We start from the raw sequence: 24,935 nt of genomic DNA, 5'->3' as shown, positions 1-24,935 counted from the left end.
TGGGCTCTGTGTCTACACAGACACACACACATGGATATGGACACACAGAGGCACATGCAGGCTCTGTTTCTACACACACACACATGGACACAGACACACAGGCACACACAGGCTCTGTGTCTACACACACACACTGGCACAGACACACACAGGCACACATGGGCTCTGTGTCTACACACAGACACGCACATGTACACGGACACACACAGGCACACAGGCTCTACACACACACAGACGAACACAGACACACGGGCACACACAGTCTCTGTGTCTACACACACACACACACATGGACACAGACACAGGCACACACGGGTTCTGTGTCTACACACACACACACCCGGACACAGACACACACAGGCACACACTGGCTCTGTGTCTACACACATGCATACACACACATATGCACACAGGCTCTCTCTACACACATGCACATGGACACACACAGGCACATGGGCTCTGTGTCTACACACATGAACACATGCTCTGTGCCTGCACACACACACACAGACACACACAGACACACAGAGGCTCTGTCTACACACACATGCACATAGACACACACACAGGCACACTGGCTCTGTGTCTACACACACAAGCAAACAGACACACACACACACAGGCTCTGTGTCTACACACCTACATACCTGCAGGATGTCCACAGGCACTCACAGACCCACAGGATGGCCACAGACACCCACACACCCTCAGGATGTCCACAGACAGCCACAGACCCACAGGACGGCCACAGACACCCACACACCCTCAGGACGTCCACAGACAGCCACAGACCCACAGGACGGCCACAGACACCGACACACCCTCAGGACGTCCACAGACAGCCACAAACCCACAGGACGGCCACAGACACCCACAGACCCGCACAACGTCCACAAACACTCACACATGAGACTGTTATTGTGGTTCTCTGTGACTCAAGGAAGTGTTTAAAGAATCTCAAATGCCGGCCGGGCGCCGTGACTCATGCCTGTACTCCCAGCACTTTGGGAGGCCGAGACGGATGGATCACGAGGCCACCAGTTCAAGACCAGCCTGACCAACATGGTGAAACCCCATCTCTACTTAAAAAAAAAAAAAGAAAAAAGAAAAAAAAGGGCCAGGCACGGTGGCTTAAGACTGTAATCCCAGCACTTTGGGAGGCCGAGGCGGGTGGATCACGAGGTCAAGAGATCGAGACCATCCTGGTCAACATGGTGAAACCCCGTCTCTACTAAAAATACAAAAATTAGATGGGCATGGTGGCGCGTGCCTGTGATCCCAGGTACTCGGGAGGCTGAGGCAGGAGAGTCGCTTGAACCCGGGAGGCAGAGGCTGCGGTGAGCCGAGATCAGGCCGTCGCACTCCAGCCTGGGGGACAGAGCGAGACTCTCTCTCAAAAAAAAAACAAAAGGAGAAAAACAGAAGGAATTTGGCAAGGATTTTAGGGCATTTTATTGTGCTTCCCAATGGGTTCTTAAAGGGGGGAACGGGCCCCCCGCGGTGTTTGCTTTTTGGGGGCTGGGGCCAGGCCTAGGGGCAGTGCTGATTGCTTTGCATTTGGAGCCGTGAGAAAGACATCAAAGAAACCCTCCTGATTGTCTGCGTTTTCCTTCCCCCGCCGGCTTCAGCGTTTATAACCATTATTTAATGAATTTTTATTGGAAAAGCATGACCGTACTTATGAATTTTTTTTTCTCCCCCTGCAAAAGCAGGAGGTGGGTGTGTTTTCACTGGCATTAGTCTCTGTGTGTTTTAATCACAGGTTCTAAGGAGGTTCCCTGCAGCCCCGAGCTCACCAAAGGGAAACTCTCCGGGAGAGGAAATACTAGACCCCACTCTGGGGCACGGGTGGTGAGGCGGGGGGCTCCCTTTGAAGTGAAAACAGGAAATGGAAACCTGGCTGCCCGGGTCCCCAGGGACCCCGGACGCTCTTCCTCCCACTTCACACCCTTGCCCAGGTTTGGGGAAGACAACAAGGAAATCTCGGTGTGAGCTTGACACCTTCTTTTTTTCTATTTTCCTCCCTGCGGAAGGGTTAAAACACAGACGCTGACAGGGATCTGTTTTTAAAGTGAACTTTCTGTTTCTATCCATGCGTAATCCATCTATCCATCCATCCATACATACATCCATAATTCATCTATCCACCCATCTATCTATTCATCCATCCATCCATCCATCTATCCATTCATCCATCCATCTATGCATCCATTTATCCATCAACCCATCCATCCGTCCATCCATCCATCCATAATCCATCTATCCATCCATAATCCATTTAGCCATCCATCCATCTATCCATCAACCCATCCATCCATCCGTCTATCCATTCATCCATCCATCTATCCATCCATCCATCTATCCATCCATCCATCCATCCATAATCCATCCATCCATCTATTCATCCATCCATCCATCCATCTATTCATCCATCCATTCATCTATGCAACCATCTATCCATCCATCCATCCATTTATTCATCCATCCATCCATCTATGCATCCATCTATCCATTAACCCATCCATCCATCTATCCATCCATCCATCTACGCATCCATCCATCCATCTATGCATCTATGTATCCAGCCATGCATCTATCCAACCATCCATCCATAATCCATCCATCCATCCATCCATCCATCCATCCATCCATCCATCTATGCAACCATCTATCCATCCATCCATCCATCAACCCTTCCATCCATCTATGCATCCATCCATCCATCTATGCATCTATGTATCCATCCAGGCATCTATCCGTCCATCTATCCATAATCCATCCATCCATCCATCCATTTATTCATCTATCCATCCATCTATGCAACCATCTATCCATCCATCCATCCATCCATCCATCCATCCATCAATCTATCCATCCATCCATCTATGCATCCATCCATCCATCCATCTATGCATCTATGTACCCATCCATGCATCTATCCATCCATCCATCCATAATCCATCCATCCATCCATCCATCCACCTATGCATCCATCTATCCATCAACCCATCCATCCATTTATCCATCCATCCATCCATCCATAATCCGTCTATCCATCCATCCATGTATTCATCCATCCATCCATCTATGTATCCATCCATCCATCTATTCATCCATCCATCCATCTATCCATCCATCTATTCACCTATCCATCCATCCATCTATCGATCCATCCATCCATCCATCCATCCATCCATCCATCCATCCATCCATCTATAAAAATAAAAATAAATGCTGTTTTTCAAGAAAACAAGCAGAAAGAAGGCCTTGTGTGGCCGGGATTAAAAACTGAGAAATTTGGACCCTGATTTCAGATGCCAGAAGCAGGTAAGAGGTTGTCAGACTTCAGTGGCCAGTTCACGATTCCCCAGACATGCGTACGGTTTTGGGTGGATGGTGACGCGCTGTCTCTGTGTCAGAAAGATAAAGACTCCATTTCCCTTTTAATTTGTAATTTTAAGACTCCAGAGCAAAAAGTACTTGGGAAAGGGGGGTGGAAATCTATTCAAGCCAAAAAAAATTGGAAAGAACTGAAAACCATCAGTCATAACCGAAACGTGGCCAGAGCTGTGATTCCACGGGCAGCCGAAGGACACTTTTCCACCATTCTCCCTGGGGATAAAAACGCTTTCCCAGCAGGACTCTGCCTTAGAGGCACCCACAAGGTGAGTGTTTTCCTTGCTGCGACTCCACGAGGTGACCTAACTTCTCTGCCCCGTTACTGTCCATAAGAGTCACACTGAGATATCATCTCATGCCAGTTAGAACGGCCATCATTAAAAAATCTGGGGACAACAGATGCTGGAGAGGATGTGGGGACATAGGGACACTTTTACACTGTTGGTGGGAGTGTAAATTAGTCCAACCATCGTGGAAGACAGTGTGGCGATTCCTCAAGGCCTTAGAAATAGAAATTCCATTTGACCCAGCAATCCCATTACTGGGTATATATCCAAAAGACTATAAATCGTTCTACTATAAGGACACATGCACACGAGTGTTAATTGCAGCACTGTTTACGGTAGCAAAGACCTGGAACTAACCCAAATGCCCATCGATGATAGACTGGATGGGAAAATGTGGCACATATACACCATGGAATATTATGCAGCCATGAAAAAGGATGAGTTCGTGTCCTTTGTAGGGACATGGATGAACCCGGAGAACGTCATTCTCAGCAAACTGACACAAGAACAGAAAATGAAACACCGCATGTTCTCGCTCATAGGCGGGCGATGAAAAATGAGAAGACGTGGACACAGGGAGGGTAGCATCACACACTGGGGTCTATAGGGGGGAATAGGGGAGGGACAGTGTGGGGGGGGAGATGGGGTGGGATAGCCTGGGGAGAAATGCCACATGTGGGTGCAGGGGAGGAAGGCAGCAAATCACACTGCCACGTGGGCACCTACACAACTATGTCGCATGTTCTGCACATCGACCCCCCAAAACCTAAAATGCAGTTAAAAAAAGAAAAATAAATAAATAAATAAATAAATAAATATTTTGGGGGAAAAAAAAGAGTGTGAACTCCACGGGGTGCCAGGTGTCCTTGGCTTGTGGGCGCGACAATCCCGCCTCTGCCTCCGTCTGCACGTGGCCTTCTCCTTGTGTCTGTGTTTCCTCTTCCGTCCCTTACAAGGTCACCTGTCATTGGATTTCGGACTCACTCCCATCCAAGATGACCCCCTTTCAAGATCTGTCCCTTCGTAACCCGTGCAGAGACCTCGTTGGTACAGAGGGTCCCATTGGCAGGTTCTGGGGTCAGGAAGTGCACAGATCATTTGTGGGGGGAGGGGGGCCCCCATTCACACCACAACAGACCAGAACATTACGGTCTTCACCCCGTTCCCGTCGTAGAATTTTGCTGGATGTTTGAGACGTATTTTGGGAAACGCTTATGGTGATGGATTCACACACTCACAGTAGAAGGACCCAGAATCTTCCACTGGGGCCAAGTTTATTTTTTTGTTTTAATTGTATTTATTTTTTATTTTTTTTATTGCAATTTCGGTTCTGGGGCACATGTGCGGATCACGCAGGGTCGTTGCATACATGCATGCCTGGCAAGGTGGTTTGCTGCCGCCACCCCCCCATCACCTATATCTGGCATTTCTCCCCATGTTATGCCTCCCCATCTCTCCCCCCCACTGTCCCTCCCGTTTTCCCCCCAATACACCCCAGTGTGTGATGGTCCCCTCCCTGTGTCCATGTGTTCTCATTTTTCATCACCCACCTATGAGTGAGAACGTGCGGTGTTTCATTTTCTGTTCTTCTGTCAGTTTGCTGAGAATGATGTTCTCCAGATTCATCCATGTCCCTACAAAGGACACGAACTCATCCTTTTTCATGGCTGCATAGTATTCCACGGTGTCCATGTGCCACACATGTTCCCCGTCCAGTCCATCATCGATGGGCGTTTGGGTTGGTTCCAGGTCTTTGCTGTGGTAAGTAGTGCTGCAAAGAACATACGTGTGCATGTGTCTTTATAATAGAATGATTTATAGTCCTTTGGATATAAACCCAGTCATGGGATTGGGGGGTCAAATGGAATTTCTATTTCTAGGTCCTTGAGGAAGCGGCACACTGTCTTCCACAATGGTTGGACTAATTCACACTGCCTGTTTTATAACAAGACAAGAGGAAGGATGAGGGGAGGTAAGGGAAGACGGAGGAGGGGAGAGAGGGAAGAAGGAGGAGGGGGGAGGGAGAAGAAGGAGGAAGGGGGAGAGGGAAGAAGGAGGGGGGTAGAGGGAAGAAGTAGGAGTTGGGAGGGGGAAGAAGGAGGAGGGAAGAGAGGGAAGAAGGAGGAGGGCGAGGGGCAAGAATGAGGACTGGGGAGGGGAAAAAAGGAGGAAGGGGAAGGAAAGAAGGAGGAGGGAGGATAGGTAAGAAAGAGGGGGAGGGGAAAGAGGGAGGAGGGGGAGGGGGAAGAAGGAGGAGGGAGGAGAGGTAACAAGGAAGAAACAGGAAGGAAGGGGGGAAAGAAGGAGGAGGGGGAAAGGAAAGAAGGAGGGGGGAGGGGTAAGAAGGAGGAGGGAGGAGAGGGAAGAAGGAGGAGGGAGGAGACAGAAGAAGGATGAGGGGCGAGGAGGAACAAGGAGGAGGGAGGAGGGGGAAGAAGGAGGAAGGAGGAGGGGGAAGGAAAGAAGGAGGAGGGAAGAGAAGGAAGAAGGAGGAGGTGGGAGGGGAAGAAGGAGGAGGGAGGAGGGGGAAGAAGAATGAGTGGGGAGGGGGAAGAAGGAGGAGGGTGGAGGGGGAAAAAGGAGGAGGGGGGAGGGGGAATAAAAATGAGTGGGGAGGGGGAAGAAGGAGGAGGGAGGAGGGGGAAGAAGAATGAGTGGGGAGGGGGAAGAAGCAGGAGGGAGGAGGGGGAAGAAAGAGGAGGGAGAAGGGGGAAAAAGAATGAGTGGGGAGGGGGAAGAAGGAGGAGGGGGGAGGGGGAAGAAGGAGAAGGGCAGAGGGTAAGAAGGAGGAGGGTGAGGGAGGAGATGTGCTGGAGGCAGGCCGGGTGCTGTGGCTGAGTCTGTCATCCCTGCATTTTGTGAGGCCGAGGCGGGGGGTGGGGGGGATCATCTGAGGCCCCGGGCTCAGGTACCGACAGATGGGAAGCAGGTTCCCGGCCGAGCAGCGTAACTGGAGAAACCTGAGAGTGTTTCCCGGGCGGGCAGAGCGTTTCTTGTCACACTGATAAAAACGATCTGGACTGTGTCACAGTCGATAAGGTTGCACCAGGTCTCAAATATCCTGAGAGCCCCCTTGTCACGGTTCAGTAGGGTGTGTGAACGCTCCAGTGGGGTGTGTGAACGGTTCAGTGGGGTGTGTGAACGCTCCAGTAGGGTGTGTGAACGCTCCAGTAGGGTATGTGTATGCTCCAGTAGGGTATGTGAACGCTCCAGGAGGGTATGTGAATGCTTCAGTAGGGTATGTGAACAGCTCAGTGGGGTATGTGAACGCTCCAGTAGCGTATGTGAACAGCTCAGTGGGGTGTGTGAACAGTTCAGTAGGGTATGTGAATGCTCCAGTAGGGTGTGTGAACAGCTCAGTGTGGGTGTGTGAACACTCCAGTAGGGTGTGTGAGCAGCTCAGTAGGGTGTGTGAATACTCCAGTAGGGTATGTGAACGCTCCAGTAGGATATGTGAACAGCTCAGTGGGGTGTGTGAACGCTCCAGTAGGGTATGTGAACACTCCAGTAGGGTATGTGAACGCTCCAGTAGGGTGTGTGAACGCTCCAGTAGGGTATGTCAACACTTCAGTAGGGTATATGAACGGTTTAGTCCAGTAGGGTATGTGAACAGTCTAGTAGGGTATGTGAACGCTCCAGTAGGGTGTGCAATTTATATCACCGCAGAAAAACAAAATAAGAAAAACAAATTAAAACACTTTTCTAAAGATCAGGGGAGGCCTCTGTGCCTGGGAGTGCAAGAAATCAGGTCATTAGCACGTGTGAGTCTAGAATTCTCCGTGACGACAAAAATCACCCAGAAAACGCCTCTCGTGTTTCCCCGTCCGTGTTGAGAAATGGGATATTCTGGAAACCACTGAAGCTTCTGAGCAGATGCAGGTAAAACCCACACTGAGCACACGGGAAACCCGAGTCACCACAGGGACCTGGGAGGATTAGAAAGCAGGGACCCCCACATATCCATGCCATTTCCCCACCAGCCACAGCCCCAGAACCCCAACTTCTGGGAGCCCCAGACACCCAAAATGCAGTCAAGTAGGTGTAAGAGAAACGTCATATGCCATTGAGTTTTGCAGAGAACGTTAAGTTTGCTTTTTAAAAATTCTTCTCCAAGGAAATAAATATACATTTGGGGCCTGGGTCTGACTTTTGTATTTTCCTTTTTTCTTTTGTCTTTCTTTCTTCTTTCTTTCTTTCTTTCTTTCTTTCTTTCTTTCTTTCTTTCTTTCTTTCTCCTTCCTTTCTTTCTCTGTTTCTTTCCTTCCTTTCCTTTTTTCTTTCTCTGTCTCTTTATTTCATTTCTCTTTTTCTTTATTTTCTTTCTTTCTTTCTTTCTTTCTTTCTTTCTTTCTTTCTTTCTTTCTTTCTTTCTTTCCTTCCTTCCTTTCCTTCTTTCTTTTATTTCTCTCTCCCTCTTTCTCTATTTCCCTCTTTTTTCCTTCCTATTTTTTTTTTGTTTTTAAACGAAGTCTCGGCCGGGAGCGTTGGCTCAAGCCTGTCATCCCAGCCCTTTGGGAGGCCGAGGAGGGTGGATCACGAGGTCAAGAGATCAAGACCATCCCGGTCAACATGGTGAAACCCCGTCTCTACTAAAAATACAAACAATTAGCTGGGCATGGTGGCGCGTGCCTGTAGTCCCAGCTACTGGGGAAACTGAGGCAGGAGAATCGCCTGAACCCAGGAGGCAGAGGTTGCAGTGAACCGAAATCGCGCCATTTCCCTCCAGCCTGGGTAACAACAGCCAAACTCCATCTCAAAAAAAAAAAAAAAAAAAAACGAAGTCTCACTGTCACCCAGGCTGGAGAGCAGTGAGGAGATCTCCGCTCACTGCAACATCCTCCACCTCCCGGGTTCAAGCGATTCTCCTGCCTCAGCCTCCCCAGTGCCTGGAATTACAGGTGCCCGCCACCACGGCCGGCTCGTTTTGTATTTTTAGTAGAGACGAAGTTTCTCCATTTGGTGAGGCTGGTCTCGAACTCCTCACCTAATTAGCTGCCCACCTCGGCCTCCCAAAGTGCTGCGATGACGGGGGTGACCCCGTTTTTTTTCTCTTGTTTTTCTGAGACAGGGTTTTGCTGTGTCATTCAGGCCGGAGGGCAGGGGCCCAATCACGGCTCACTGCAGCCTCTACCTCCCAGCCTCAAGCAATCCTCCCACCTCAGCCTCCTGAAAAGCCGGGGCTACAGACACGCACCTGCAAGAGATTGGGTATCTCTTGTAGAAATAGGGTCTTGCTATGTTGCCCCGGTTGGTCTTGACTTCCTAGGCTCAATCGATCTTCCCACCTCAGCCTCCCGAAGCATGAGCCACTGTGCGCGGCCCAGAACTTTCTTTTCTATAGGACTGTGTGAAATACTCATGACGCAGAAGTGGGCAGTTTGGCTGTATGTGGAGCAGTGATAGGTTTACCTGAGACTATGTGGTGAGCCTGTCTGTCGCTTCTTTTTATGGGCCTGGAATAAGCCAGTGAGAATCCCCGCAGCTGCGGGTGAGCTGCTGCAGGTGAGATACAGGTGAGATACAGGTGAGCTGCTGTACATAAGCTATGGGTGAGCTGCTACATGTGAGCTGTGGGTGAGCTTCTGTAGGTGCTACAGGTGAACTGTAGGTGAGCTTCTGCAGATGAGGTTACAGAGAACTGCAGGTGAGCTGCAGGTGAGCTACTAGTGAACTATAGGTGAGCTTCTGCAGCTGAGGTACAGGTGAACTATTGCTGAGCTTCTGCAGGTGAACTACAGGTGAGCTGCTGCAGCCGAGTCACAGGGTATCTCTAATAGGCAGTTGGCCTCTTGCTCCAGCGTAGTTTCCAAAGACCATCACCTGTATTTACGTTACAATAGAGGAAGCAATATGGATGCTGCACATGTGAGGTGCCAGGGTTGGCATGGCTGGCACAGCTGTGGCCGATGTGCCATCTCCACTCAGAGTAAAACACTGTGGTCCCCAATGATTCCTTAACATGAAACACACAAACATCTCCACGTCTTTCTTTCTGTAACATCGATATTCTGGGCAGGGCACGATAGCTCACGCCTGTAATCCCAGCACTTTGGGAGGCCGAGGCAGGCGGACCACCTGAGGTCGGGAGTTCGAGACCAGCCTGGCCAACATGGCGAAACCCCGTCTCTACTAAAAATGCAAAAATTAGCCAGACGTGGTGGCGCGTGCCTGTAATCCCAGCTACTCGGGAGGCTGAGGCGGGAGAATCCCTTGAACCCAGGAGGCGGAGGTTGCGGTGAGCCGAGATAGTGCCATTGCACTCCAGCCTGTAATAAGAGAAATACAGTCCCAGCTACTCAGCAAGTTAAATGTCTGCGGTGAGAAGTAATGGCCAAAACCATCATTACTTTGGCACCAGACTAATAAGAGAAATACAGGCTCGGCGACGTGGCTCACACCCCTAATCCAAGCATGTTGGGAGGCCGAGGTGGGCAGATCTCTTGAGCCTGGGTGGTTGAGACCAGCCTGGGCAACATAGTGAGACCCCCCCCCGACCTCCGCTATGTCTGCAAAAAATAAAATAATTAGCCAGACATGGTGGTGCACGCCTGAAGTCCCAGCTACTCAGCAAGCTGGGGCAAGAGGACCCTTTGTTTTTTGTTTAACTTTAGTTTAAAACTTTTTTTGAGACACAGTCTCGCTCTGCACCCAGGCTGGAGTGCAATGGCATGATCTCAGCTCAATGCAACCTCCGCCTCCCGGGTTCAAGCGATTCTCGTGCCCCAGCCTCCCAAGTAGCTGGGATTACAGGTGCGTGCCACCATGCCTGGCTAGCTCCTATATTTTTATTTTTATTTATTTATTTTTGAGATGGAGTTTCGCTCTTGTCACCCAGGCTGGAGTGCAATGGCGTGATCTCAGCTCATTGCAACCTCCACCTCCCGGGGTCAGGCAATTCTCCTGCCTCAGCCTCCCCAGTAGCTGGGATTACAGGCACGCGCCACCACGCCCAGCTAATTTTTTGTATTTTTAGTAGAGATGGGGTTTCACCATTTTGACCAGGGTGGTCTTGATCTCTTGACCTCATGTTCCACCCACCTCGGCCTCACAAAGTGCTGGGATAACAGGCGTGAGCCACCGCGCCCGGCCCCCATTAAATGCATTTTGAATTTGAATTTGAATTTATTTTTGGAGACGAGAGTCTCGCTCTATCCCACCAGGCTGGAGCTCAGTGGCACAGTCCCAGCTCACGGCAACCTCTGCCTCCCGGGTTCAAGTGATTCTTCTGCCTCAGCCTCCTGAGTAGCTGGGACGACAGGCCCCATGCACTCTAAAAATACAAAAATTAGCCACCCACCACCACACCCGGCTAATTTTCCTATTTTTAGTACAGATGGGGTCTCACCACGTTGACCAGGGTGGTCTCGATCTCTTGACCTCGTGGTCCACCCGCCTCCGCCTCCCAAAGTGCTGGGATGACAGGCTTCAGAAAGCTTCTCTATGCGTTTTCAGTCGGTGTTTTTGCTTCGTCTGCATTTTTCTTCAAATCCCCGCATTTTCAGTTATTAAACTCGAAAGTCTTCAAATCCCCGCATTTTCAGTTATTAAACTCGAAAGTCTTAAAGCCACAGGAGCCTCCCACACAGAAGGACAGGTTTGCAGGAGGCAAAGTAGACGTGTCTAATTCCGGAATCTGAGAATTCCTCATAAGAACCTGCTAACCTAGAACTGAAAGGTCTCATTCATCTTGAAACTGTGTCCATTTTAACAAGTTAAAAAAAAAAATATATATATATATATATTTTAAAGTGGTCAAATCCAGAGCAGTCTGCAGAAAAACCCATGAAAAAATCAGAAAGAAATTCTGGGCTGAGACACTGACTTTTCAGGTTGAATTCTACCCAAAAAAGCACTAAGAACATCTGGAAGAGACATTCCAGGAGATCAGGTTCATTTCTGAAAGAGCTTCATTACCATTTGCAACCCACTATCTTTTTCTAAGGAAACGATCTCTGGGAAATCAACGGATTTCCTGGACAAGGAGGGTCTGGATTTTAATTTTCTATGGAACCCTTTATATAAAATGACATTAAAATGATTTTATAAAATGTACTGGATCTTTGACCCAATAAAAGTATGGAATTGTTTATTGTTAACAAACAAAAAAAAAAGTTGAGCATTTTACTTTATTTTATGATGTTATTTGTTTATTTATTTATTTATTTTTGAAACGGAATCTGGCTCTGTCGCCCGGGCTGGGGTGCAATGGCAAGATCTAGGCTCACCGCAACCTCCGCCTCCGGGGTTCAAGTGATTCTCCAGCCTCAGCCTCCCGAGTAGCTGGAATTAGAGGCTCCCGCCAGCACGCCCAGGTAATTTTTTGTATTTTTGGTAGAGACGGGGATTCACCATGTAGGCCGGGCTGGTCTCGAACTGCCAACCTCAGGCACCAGTCACTACGCCCGGCGAATTTTTTTTTATCTTTAGCAGACACTGGGGTTTCGCCTTGTTGGCAAGGGTGGTCTCGAACTGCCGACCTCAGGTGATCCACCTGCCTCGGCCTCCCAAGATCCTGGGATTCCTGCCGTGAGCCAGCAGTCAGCCAAAAGTGAAACATTTTAGACGTGGAATAACTGTGCGTATTAACGTTTTCACTGAGGCCCTGAGTCTGAAAAAGGCTGAACCTGCCTGCATTTGTCAATTTAAACAAACAAACAAACAAACAAAGGTTGGAAAAGGGCAGGGAGTGACATAAGGTGGTCAGCTATGGACACCCCTTCACGGCTTCCTCTGGGGGTGTCCACAGCTTGGCCAAGGCCCCCGCCTGCTACACCCAGAAAACACGGCTGGGTGCACAGAGCTCTGACCTTCAGACATATTTGGCACCACATAGATACAAAAAAAAAAAAAAAAAAAGACTTGCAAGTTGGAGTTTGCAGCCTGGCGTGGGACTGTGGCCTCTGAGAAGCCCTTCTGTGGCCCGTGTGTCAGGAGGGACGAGGGATCCTCCAGAAAGGCATCAGCCTAGAGTCGGGGCTCGTGGTGACTGCCGGAGACGCTCACCTGTTGATGGGTCCTGCGTCCCTTGCGAATGAAGGGGCCCCCAGCCCTGTGCACACCCCCCTGGTAACTGCACTGAGAAAACTCTGTGTGAGTGGCTTCACCCTCCCCCACTTCCCTCCAGCTGACATCTATTTCTTATCACAGCTGGGAACCAGTCAGGCCGGGCAAATCCCATCATAAACTTTTCCTTCACATAAAGACAGAAAAAAAAAAAAAAAAAAACCTAGGCCAGAAGCAAAAAAAAGGTTTTTTTTTTTTTTTTTTTTAAGTCCATTTCTTTTTCCATTGATTTCCTCCGTCTCTTTTTTCTATTTTATTTTATTGATTTATTTATTTTTATGTGCTCTCCCAAAATGACTGAATCCTCATTGCAACCACGTCCTGGAGGATTCGTGCCATCCGTTAAAAAGTGAAAGAAAAATACAAAAGAAAAGGGACAAAAGCGGTGGGGTGCAGTGGCTCCGGCCCCGTCACCCCAGCACTTCAGGAGACTGAGGCAGGCGTATCCCCTGAGGTCGGGAGTTCGAGACCGGCCTGGTCAACACGGTGAAACCGCGTCTCTCTCTCTCTACTAAAAATACAAAAATGAGCCGTAATTACAGTTGGGCACCTCTTATCCCAGCTACTGAAGAGGCCGAGAGGCAGGAGAATGTCTTGAACCCGGGAGGCGGACCTCGCGGTGAGCCCAGATCTCGCCACTGAAGTCCAGCCTGGGTGACGAGAGCCAGACTCCGTCTCAAATACAAAAATTGGGGGGGACAAAGCCGAAGGGCTTGTCTTGATTCAAATTAGAGGTTTTCCTGTTCCTTTTCCCCACCTTCTGGGGGAATGTGGCCGAGAAGCCTCAAGGTCCCTTTCAATAAAAGTAGGATGTGTTTTCCCACTGAAACTCAAAGATGCCTCCCAGCTCTGGGGGTTCACGCCGGGTGCCCCCCAGAAACGCAGGGAGCACCCCAGTCCACTGCTGGGAAAAAGAACTGAGCCGTGTTTTCAGCTGTGGCCGGGCCTGTCCTCCGGGGAGAGGCGAGAGGTTTCTTTTCTTTTTTTTTTTTTTTTAACACTTGAATACAAATATTTATAAGTTTATTTATACCTCATTTTCACAAGATGTATATTCATCCTACAGGGCCTCACAAAACACAGTCTGTGGCTGCAAGTCCACGTAAGGCCGTTAAAACCTTAGGAGCCTGAACGGTCCCCAGAGAAACACCAACCAGGATGCTCCTGCTTCTTTCCCTGGACACCCCCTCCCACCCAAAACTCCAAGAATATCAGAGGGACACACGTTTTAACAAATGTGGGTTTGGGAAACCGTGTGGGATTTCGTGCCATTGGAAGCAATGCTTGAAAAACACTCCACACACAGATGTGTCTTGTGTGTGTAACCCAGAGGCGGCCGTGGCCACGACGGGGTGAATCCCACCAGGCCTCTCACGGCTTGAAAAAGAAAAGGGGGATAAAAAAAGAGAGAAACAGCAACAGCCTGAAGAAATAGAAAAATAAACGCGAGACGGTGTCACATTTACACTCCACATAATTAAAATAATACATATTTATGCATTGGCCACGGAGGAAAAAATAATAAATAACAGCCACAGACAACTTTCCCGGGGAAGGTGTCATCCGTGGAAATCCTCCCATTTGAATAAATAGGACATTTCATCACTTTGAAACCCTGATAAGTCTCTACCATCCTTCGGCCAGTTCTCATTAAATAGCAAATGTTGAAAAACTCGGCCTATCCACTGAGCTGATTCTTCTTCCTAAATTAGGTTTTTCTTTCGAAAGGTCAAACGCATCCTATGAAAACCTCTGTCCTCACCCCAGACCTCCCCAGAAACCGGGAAGAGAGAGGCGGCTTTCAGCAAAGAGCCTTTGAATAAACAAACAAACAAACAAACAAACAAAAAAAAAAAAAAACGCTGGAATTAAAGTAAAACGGACACTTCTGTTTATTCGGTATTTTTTGACAAAGAGTCTCCCTCTGTCACCCAGGCTGGAGTTCAGTGGTACGATCTGGGCTCACCGCAACCTCTGCCTCCCGGGTTCAAGCGGTACTCCTGCCTCAGCCTCCCAAGTAGCGGGGACCACAGACTCCCACTGACACGTCTGGCCATTTTTTTTGTATTTTTAGTAGAGACGGGGTTTGTCCATGTTGGCCGGGCTGGTCTCGAACTCCTGACCTCAGGTGATTCTCCTGCCTCAGCCTCCCGAGTAGCTGGGACCACAGGCACCCGCTGACACGTCTGGCTAATTTTTATGTATTTTAGGGGATGTCATCCCAGCACTTTGGGAGGCCGAGGCAGGCGGATCACAAGGTCAGGAGTTCAAGACCAGCCTGGCCAACATAGTGAAGCCCTGTCTCTACTAAAATACAAAAAAAAAAAAAAAAAAATTTAGCTGGGAGTGATGGCAGAAAGCCTGTAATCCCAGCTACTCAGGAGGCTGAGGCAGGAGAACTGCTTGAACCCGGGAGGCGGAGGTTGTGGTGAGCTGAGATCGCGCCATTGCACTCCACCCTCAGTGACAGAGCGAGACTCTCTCTCAAAAAAAAAAAAATGCACAAAAGCAAAGCATGATACTAACTAGAAAACGCCAAGCCCGTCACACTAACTTTATAATTGGAAAAACGGGTGTTGGATATTTTTATTATACGTATAAATCGCACAGGCACGGAATGTCTCCCACCTCCCTGTTCATCCACACTGTAGAGACCCTGGCATCAGGGATGCTTAACTCACACCCTTCTCCCCTCCCCACGCCCACCAGAGAAGGTGCTTTTTTCTAAGTCTCGGCAATTTCAAGGGGCCAACGTTTTCTTTTCCTTTCTTTTCTTTTCTTTTCTTTTGTTTTCTTTTCTTTTTTGAGACAGAGTTTTGCTCTTGTTACCCAGGCCGGAGTGCAATGGTGCGATCTCCGCTCACAGCAGCCTCCACCTCATGGGTTCAGGCAATTCTCCTGCCTCAGCCTCCCGAGTAGCTGGGATCACAGGCACGTGCCACCATGCCCGGCTAATTTTTTGTATTTTTAGTAGAGACGGGGTTTCACCATGTGGACCACGTTGGTCTCGAACTCATGACCTCATGATACACCTACCTCAGCCTCCCGAAGTCCTGGGATGACAGGTGTGAGCCACAGCACCCGGCCCTGGAAACACTTTTGAGCAAACGACACTCTAAACTAGAGAAGCGTTTCCAAGCTAATTTTTTGTATTTTTAGTAGACATGGGGTTTCACCATGTTGACCGGGATGGTCTCGATCTCTCGACCTCGTGATCCACCCGCCTCAGCCTCTCAAAGTGCTGGGATGACAGTGGGCCGGCGTTTTCAAAGACACAGAAAAGAGACAGAGACGTGGGTATGTCAGAAAGAGACTTCAACAGCCTAACGAACAAAGAGGTGGCTTTTTCTCAACTGGGTGGAGTGAAACTTCCGTGGGCTCTTTGGCAACTTCTCGGGGGAAGGGGTGGTGTAAAAAGAGAAAAAAGTCCATGTCTTAGGAGTGAACCCAACGTCTTTAAGTTCAGCCAGTAACGAATTCCTAAGAACACGCTGAGGCTGGAGGGTTCACAGGCATCTGACAAACCAAGTCTGCTTGGCTTTCAGGGGGTATGCTCGGCTTGGCTTTCAGGGGGTATGTTCTCCTTTGCTTTCAAGGGGGTATGCTCAGCTTTTTGCTTTCAGGGGGGTATGCTCGGCTTTGCTTTCAGAGGGGTATGCTCGGCTTTGCTTTCAGGGGGTATGCTCGGCATTGCTTTCAGGGGGTATGCTCGGCTTTGCTTTCAGGGGGGTATGCTCGGCTTTGCTTTCAGGGGGGTATGCTCGCCTTTGCTTTCAGAAGGGTGTCTTCGGCCTTGCTTTCAGGGGGATATGCTCGGCTTTGCTTACAGGGGGTATGCTCGCCTTTGCTTCTCGGCTTTGCTTTCAGGGGGTATGTTCTCCTTTGCTTTCAGGGGAGTATGCTCGGCTTTACTTTCAGAGGGGTATGCTCGGCTTTGCTTTCAGGGGGGTATGCTCGGGTTTTGCTTTCGGGGGGTATGCTCGGCTTTGCTTTCAGGGGGGTATGTTCGCCTTTGCTTTCAGGGGGGTATGTTCTGCTCTGCCAGCAAGCTGGCCCCTAACGCTGTTGGGAAAGCAGCGTGACTCTGAAAAGCACGTTGTTTTCAGCAGAAAGCACCAAGAGCCGCCGACGTGTGCCCACCCGATCAGTTTTATTTCTCATATCCTTTGGGGAGGAAAGGTGCCATTTCCACATAAAACGTGCATGCCACCGTGTCTCTGCAGGGACTTCCCAGAAACCAAACCCACACACATCACATTCAGACGTCCTCGTCTCCCCATTCCGTCTTAAATATGCCATTAAAAATTAAAAAAAAGAAAGAAAGAAAAGAAAAGAAAAAGGAAGCCGGGCACGGTGGCTCACGTCTATCATCCCAGCACTTCGGGAGGCCGAGGTGGGCAGATCGTCTCACATCAGGCGTTCGAGACCAGCCTGGCCAACGTGGCGAAACCCCGTCTCTACTGCAAAATACAGAAATTAGCCAGGTTTGGTGGCGGGAGCCTGTAGTCCCATCTAGTCAGGAGGGTGAGGCACGAAGAGTTGGTTCGACCCGGGAGGAAGAGGTTACAGGGCACAGCCAGCATCGTACCACGGTTCACCAGCCTGGGTGACAGCAAGACAGACGGAGAGAAAGAAGGAAAGAGAGAGAGAGAGAGAGACAGAGACAGAGAGAGAGAGACACAGAGACAGAGAGAGATGCAGAGAGAGATACAGAGACAAAGAAGAGGAAGAAAGAGAAAGAACGAATGAAAGAGAAAGAAGAAAAGAGAGAAAGGGACAAGTAAAGGACAAGAGAGAAAGAATGAAAGAAAGGGGAGAGAGAGAGAAAGAAATAGAGAAAGAAGGAAAAGAAATAGGAAGAGAAATGAAAGAGGGAAAGAATAAAAGAAACAGAAAGAGGAAGGAGGAAAAGAGAAAGAGGGAGAAAGGAAGGAAGGAAAGAAGAAAGGAAGGAATAAGAGAGAAAAGAGAGGAAAAAACAAGGAAGCAGAAAAGAAAGAAATAGAAAGATTGAAGGAAGAAAAGAAAGAAAGAGACAGGACAGAGAGAAAGAAGGAAAGAAAGGAGACAGAGAGAAAAACAAAGAGAAAGAAGGAAAAAAAGAAGGAAAAAATAAACAAAGAGAAAGAAGGAAAGAAAAAAGAAACAGAAAGAAAAAGAGATAGAAAAGAAAGAGAAAGAGAGAAGGAAGGAAAGAAAGAGAAGCAGAAAGAGAGAGAGAAAAAAAGAGAGAGAAAGAAAGAAAGAAAGAAAGAAAGAAAGAAGAGAGAAAGAAAGAATAGAGAAAGAAGCAGAGGCCGTTGGTAGCAAGAGCTGCCCCCAGCCCAAGCTGAAAAACCTCATTTCCCTCCGTCCCGGAGCTTCAGGGAGAAAGCAGCAGGTGCCACACACACGTACCCCACACTCATTCGGGGACCGCCCATCAACACTACAGAGAGTCACCCCACTTCTCTGCCGGCAGAAAAGCAGAAGACCCCCCGGTCTCCACAGAAACCAGCACCCCACGCACACAGTTCTCTGGGCTGCATCTGTCTCAGGGGGGACCCATTTTCGAGGGGGAAGCCTGCCTCTGTCTCCCACATGAAATCAAACCTAAGCAAGAATATCCTCCTGGCAGGTCTGGGGACTCAACCATTCCAGCCGAGGTGACAATAAACAGCTCTTTAAAAAAAAAAAAAAAAAAGACAGGGTTTTACCATGTTGGTCAGGCTGGTCTTGAACTCCCGACCTCAGGTGATCCGCCCGCCAGGGTTCAAGCGATTCTCCTGCCTCAGCCTCCCAAACAGCTGGGATTTCAGGCACCCACAACCACACCCGGCTGATTTTTGTATTTTTAGTAAATACGGGGTTTCACCATCTTGGCCAGGCTGGTCTTGAACTCGTGACCTCATGATCCACCCGCCTGGGCCTCCCAAAGGGGTGGAATTACAGGCATAAGCCACAGTACCTGGCTCAGTTAAGTCTATTTTAAAAGTTCAGATTCAGGACATATGCAGCAGCTCACACCTGTCATTTCAGCACTTTGGGAGGCCGAGGTGGGCAAATCCGGAGGTCAGGAGTTTGAGACCAGCCTGGTCAACATGGCGAAATACTATCTCTTTAAAAATACAAAAATAAATAAATAAATAAATAAATACCCAGGCACGGTGGTGGGTGCCTGTGATCCCACCGACTAGGGAGCTTGAGGCAGGATGAGAACCTGGGAGGCGGAGGTTGCGGTGAGCTGAGTCCAGCCCCGGGGGACAAGAGCGAAACTCCATCTCAAAAAGAAAAAAAGCTTAAAAAACAAAGATCCGATTCTACAGACACCAGGCGTATGTCTTTCTAATCACGTGGAGTGAGCTTCTAGCTGAGGGGAAATTATGATAGACGGTTATGTTTCCATTTTTCAAAACTAAGCTGTTTTGGGGAGAAAAAAAATTATATATTTAAATATATATATATTTATATATATTTATATAATATTAAATATAAATAAATATATATTAAATATATATATTTAATTTATATATATAAATATTATATAAATATATAATATATATTTAATTTATATATATAAATATATTATATATATATTTAAATATATATTTAATATTATATATAAATATATATATAATATTATATATAAATATATATATTTAAATATATAGATAGATATAGATGAACACAAGCCTATATAAGCGTTTTTCCCAAGTGTTTCAGACTCTGATGAATGAAGCTCCGTCTCAAAGATCCAAAATGCAATTCTTCTTTTAAAGAAAAATCTCAGCTTAACGGTAAAACCCTCTCTTTCTCTGCCTTTTTTAAATTTTTTAATTCCTAGGTTTTTAAAAAGAAAACTGTTTGAATGAGGCAAACTCTCGAACGCCCGGGTTAAGAGAAGCGGCAGGCGATTTAAAAACACTGTGCGTTGTCTTTCTCTCTCTCTCTGTTATTTTACAGCTGTCCTAATTTTTTTTAATTTAGAAAAATGGTGAAGGGGGTTTTTTGTTTTGTTTTCTTTTGTTTTGAGATAAAATATCACCACAAAAAAAAAAAAAAACAGTTATCAGAAGATACAAATGACCCAGGTCCAAGTGTAGCCGCGTTTCAGCCCAGTGAGAAGGTGGAGAGTCTTCTCTGAGGCCTGGCACAGTGGCTCGCGCCTGTAATCCCAGCGCTTTGGGAAGCCGAGGCGGGCGGATGACCTGAGGTCGGGAGGTCGAGACCGACCTGAGCGACATGCCGGAAAACCCGTCTCTACCAAAAAATAACAAAAATTAGACGGGCGTGGTGGCAAGTGCCTGCTACCTGAACTATTTTGGAGGTTGAGGCAGGAGAATGGCTTGAACCCCGGTGGGGGGTGGGGGGGCGGAGGTTGCAGTGACCCGAGCTGGTCCCACTGCATTCCAGCCTGGGTGACAGAGCCAGACTCCATCTCCAAAAAAAAAAAAAAAAAGAAAATGTGTTCTCTTCTGTGGGAGGAAAAAAGCTTGGTCAGGGAAACGCATCTAAATGAGAATCTGGGACAGGAAAATTTCAAGGCTGAATCCGGGAAGGTGCAGCCATCATTGACCACTGAATATTAGTCAAATTTGGCTGCGAAGAAGAGAAACGTTGTTTCTCTCTTTAAAAGTCCCGGGTAACTAACTAACGTTAAAACATGCAGATAAATCTTGGAGTTCATGAAGCCCCTTTTTGTGTTCCCAGAAAACCAATGAGAACATGCGATGTGGATCTCCCAAAACCTGGCTGCAGAAACCTGAATATTTTGGGTCAGCTCATTTCTTTCTTTTCTTTATTTATTTTTGAGATGGAGTTTCGCTCTTGTTACCCAGGCTGGAGGGCAATGGCGCCATCTCGGCTCACCGCACCCTCAACCTCCCGGGTTCAGGCAATTCTCCTGCCTCAGTCTCCCCAGTAGCTGGGACTACAGGCACTCGTCACCGTGTCTGGCTAATTTTTTGTACTTTTAGCAGAGACGGGGTTTCACCATGTTGACCGGGATGGTCTCGATCTCTTGACCTCGTGATCCACCTGCCTCGGTTTCCCAAAGTGCTGGGATTACAGGCTTGAGCCACCGCCCACGGTGTTGGGTCAGGTCATTTCAAGTGAGTGTCCACTCCATGCCAGCTACAATGGCAGGTTACTATTCACCGTTTATAAAACAGGGGCCATACTGGGAGGCCGAGGCGGGCCCATCACCTGAGGTCAGGAGTTCGAGACCAGCCTGTCCAACAGGGTGAAACCCCGTCTCTCCTAAAAATACAAAAAAAAAAAAATTAGCCAGGCGTGGTGGGACATACCTGTCACCCCAGCTACTCAGGAGGCCGAGGCAGGAGAATCACTTGAACCCGAGAGGCGGAGGTTTCTGTGAGCCCATATCTCACCACTGCACTCCAGCCTGGCCTATGTAGCAAGTCTCTGTGTCAAAAAAAATAAAAAATAAAAAAAACAGAAAGAAAAAGCTAGGAAGGAAGAAAAGCTGAACGTCAAAGTTGGAAACACACACATCTCCAAAAACCTTCAAACCCTGTGGATCTGTCTCTAGCTTTTACCCTTCCCAAGCAGAAGAAACAGGTCCTGTGCCAAACTCACAGCCCAGCAGCCCCTGCTCTGTTTTATCCCCTTCGGAGAGTCGGCCACGCTTCCACAGCGCCCAGGGCCACGTCCACACCGTGATTTCTGCGACGGCCCCGAGTGGCCGGGCCACCAGCACTTCGAGAAGAGGCAATGCCTATTTTTTTTGAGATGGAGTTTCACTCTTGTTACCCAGGCTGGAGTGCAATGGCGCGATCCTGGCTCACCGCAGCCTCCGTCTCCTGGGTTCAGGCAATTCTCCTGCCTCAGCCTCCCCAGTAGCTGGGATTACAGGCACGTGCCACCGTGCCCAGCTAATTTTTTGTATATTTAGTGGAGACAGGGTTTCACCATGTTGACCAGGGTGGTCTCGATCTCTTGACCTCGTGATCCACCCGCCTCAGCCTCCCAAAGTGCTGGGATGACAGGCCTGAGCCACCGCGCCCGGCCACAGTAATGTCATCACCTCTCAGACGCTGATGGGGTCCAGAGTGCACCTGCTATTATTTTTTTTTCTTTTAAATCTATAATATTTATAATATTGCACGTTATTCCATTCCACTCAAGTCAATGCTGCATCACTATTAAAACTTAAAACCACGCCGCATCCGTCCGTCCGTGTCTCGGGCAAGTCATTTGGGTAAAATTCCGAATTCTGTAAATCAGCAAAAAAAAAAAAAAAAAAAAAACCAAACCGAAAATCGCACTCGACGTGGGATTCAAATACTGGAAAAACTTGTCAAGTCGCCTCTTCTGTGCCACAAGAGACCCCGACCCGTTCCCGCGCTGTGGGGCCCGCTGTGTTGGCTGAGAGTTCACGCTCCTCATTCAGGTCCCCAGAAGGTGGGAGACTCGCAACGTGGGAGGTTCGAGTCTTTCTCCCCTCGCCTTCCAAGCCAAGTTCACATCCTCAGCCTCAGCCAGAGAACTGTTTCCTTATTGCTGTCTGGGCGGATGAGGGGTGGTGGAGGGGAACCCAGTCCCTGCCTCCTGGGGTTCCAAAGTCCACATTCAGATCCACACCGGTTCTGCAGTTCCTTGGATGAGGGAGTGTGTAGGAAATCCTTGGCAACGAAGAAATGGCGTTTCCATCGGAGACCAGCCCCGGGACCTTTGCAGTTTCCTCGACGGTAGGATCTTCCAAACGTGTGTACTTAGCCGCATGAATAGAGGGTGTTTAGCGCAGGAGGACGCAGCCATTTGGGTGCGGGGTTCCCCCTCTCCAGGGTCCCAGGACGCACGAGGGGCCTTGGAGAGGGGCCGGGCAGGGCGCACGGCGGCTCACCCCCTCCACCTCCTGCACCATCTCCGTTCATGGACCGTCCCAGAAGCCCCCTCCCCAGGTCTCTTGCGGGAACCCCCCAGGCTTGGAGGAGCAGGCGGGTGCCAATGCACTGAGGAGTCCCCGGGGTGCAGGAGCACTGAGGAGCCCTCCCCCACGTTTCAGAAGCACCGAGGAGCCCCCCCTGGTTGCAGGAGCACGAGGGTGCCAGTGCACTGAGGCGCCCCCAGGGTGCAGGAGCCCCTGGGGTGCACATGCAGTGAGGAGCCCCCGGGGTGCAGAAGCAGTGAAGAGCCCCTGCGGTGCAGGAACACTGAGGAGCCCCCCAGGTTTCAGAAGCACAGAGGAGCCCCCGGGGTGCAGGAGAACGAGGGTGCCGGTGCAATGAGGAGCTTTCAGGGTGCAGGAGCACCCAGGTTATAGGAGCACGCAGGATCCCCCGGGGTGCACGAGCACTGAGGAACCCCCAGGTTTCAGAAGCACTGAGGAGCCCCCGAGGTGCAGGAGCACTGCGGACCGTGGGAGGAGCTCGAAGGGGAGTTGGAGTGCAGGACGTGGTGCAGGCCGGGTGCGCGGGGCCCCAGAGTCTGCAGGCGCGCAAGGCGGGGAGGATGGCGTGCTGGGGTCAGAGCACCAGGGCCTCCGCGTGCTTGCTGCCTTGAGCCGCAGGTCGGCGATGCTGGAGTTTTTGCTGTTGCTCTTCGCGGCGGCTGCGACCACGGCGGCGGCCGAGGCGGACTCCGCCAGCGACGCGATGGGCAGCCCGAAGGGTGGCGGGGGGAACATCAGGTAGGGCGCGTGCGCCGCCAGGTGCGGGTGCAGGTGCGGGTGCGCGTGGGCCACGCCTTCCAGCTGCAGCTGAGCCTGGACCTGCGGAGCGGACCGGGGCGGGATGAGAGCGCAGGATTGGGGATTGGGGGACCCTCCCCGCCCCCACTGCAAATCCCCCAACGCGTCTCCTCTCCCTTGCGGAGCGTCACCCCTTCTCCCACTCTGCAAACCACCCACCCCATCCGACTGTCCTCTTTCCCACGGCCCAGAGCTGGCGCTGCCTTCGAGACTAGCCGGGGCCAGGGGAATCCAAACAGCTCCCCGAAAAGCGCATCGGAGTCGGGTTCACAACGGGGCGCCCATCAGGGAGTTCAAGTTGAGTTCTGTTTCCCGGGATTCAGGGTCTGGACAGCGGCTCATCCCACCGCCCCCAAGTAGGGAACACCAGCTCCCCAAGCCTCTCCCGGGGACACCAGCTCCCCAAACCTCTCCTGGCAACATCAGGTCCCCAAGTCTCTCCCGCGGACACCAGCTCCCCAACCCTCTACCTGGAGACAGCAGGTCCCCAAGCCTGGGAATTGGGGGGACACCAGCTCCCCAACCTTCTCCCGAGAGATAGCAGGTCCCCAAGTCTCTCCCTGCGGACACCAGCTCCCCAAGACTCTTCCAGGGAAACCAGGTCCCCAATCCTCTCCCCGAGGGACATCAGGTCCCCAAGTGTCTCCCCGGGGACATCAGCTGCCCCAAGCCTCTCCCAGGGACACCCGCTCCCCAAGCCTGGTCCAGGGAAACCAGGTCCCCAAGCCTCTCCCCCAGGGACACCACGTCCCCAAGGTTCCATTGCGCAAAGCCAGGCAGGCCTGCGGGCTCCAGCGGCCACATTTCACCCGGTCCTGCGTCCCAGAGACTGTGTGAGAGGTGGACTCTGTCCCCAGCCTGGAGGCCACGTGCCCAGGAGGGGAGAACAGGAGGGACGCCGACCCCTCTTCTTCGGGCCTGAGCCGTGGAGACTTGGAGAGCTCCCGCTCGGGCTCCATTTCTGAATTGTTCATTTACGATTTACAGCTTTATACCTGCAGCTCCCAGCGCCACCCCAATCGCCCTCCACCCTCAGCCAGCAGAGGCGGAGGCCAGACGTCTGGGACCTGACGCCCTTCCGCAAACGAGCGGGCGAATAAAAAACGCCAACTTGTCCCCTTGGAATAAAACGGTCAAAAATGGAGACCACGCGTCCCCGCTGTGTGCCCCCGGCCCCGTTCCACCCAGGCTTGCAGTCTCGACCCCCAAATTGGAGACCAAAGCGGCCGTGCTGCGTCCAGCCAGGGCGCACGTGGGCACCGTCCCAAAACCCTGCACCTCCTTCCACGCAGTTCCCAAATCCCCCACACACACACCCAATCCCAAGCCGGCTGGGAGTTGAGCAGGGTGTCACCAGCTCAGGGGTGCACAGCCCAGGATGGAGGTGGGTGGGGGGCAGAAGGAGCTGGGCAGATGCCCCAGGCCTTCGGGCACTTGAGGGATTAGTAAAAAGGACATGAGTTTCTCCAGGGGACGCCAGCTCCCCAATCCTGTCT

Source organism: Callithrix jacchus, chromosome Y (assembly GCF_049354715.1).
Source record: "Callithrix jacchus isolate 240 chromosome Y, calJac240_pri, whole genome shotgun sequence".
NCBI lineage: Eukaryota > Metazoa > Chordata > Mammalia > Primates > Cebidae > Callithrix > Callithrix jacchus.
Note: the sequence above shows the minus strand (reverse complement) of the source record.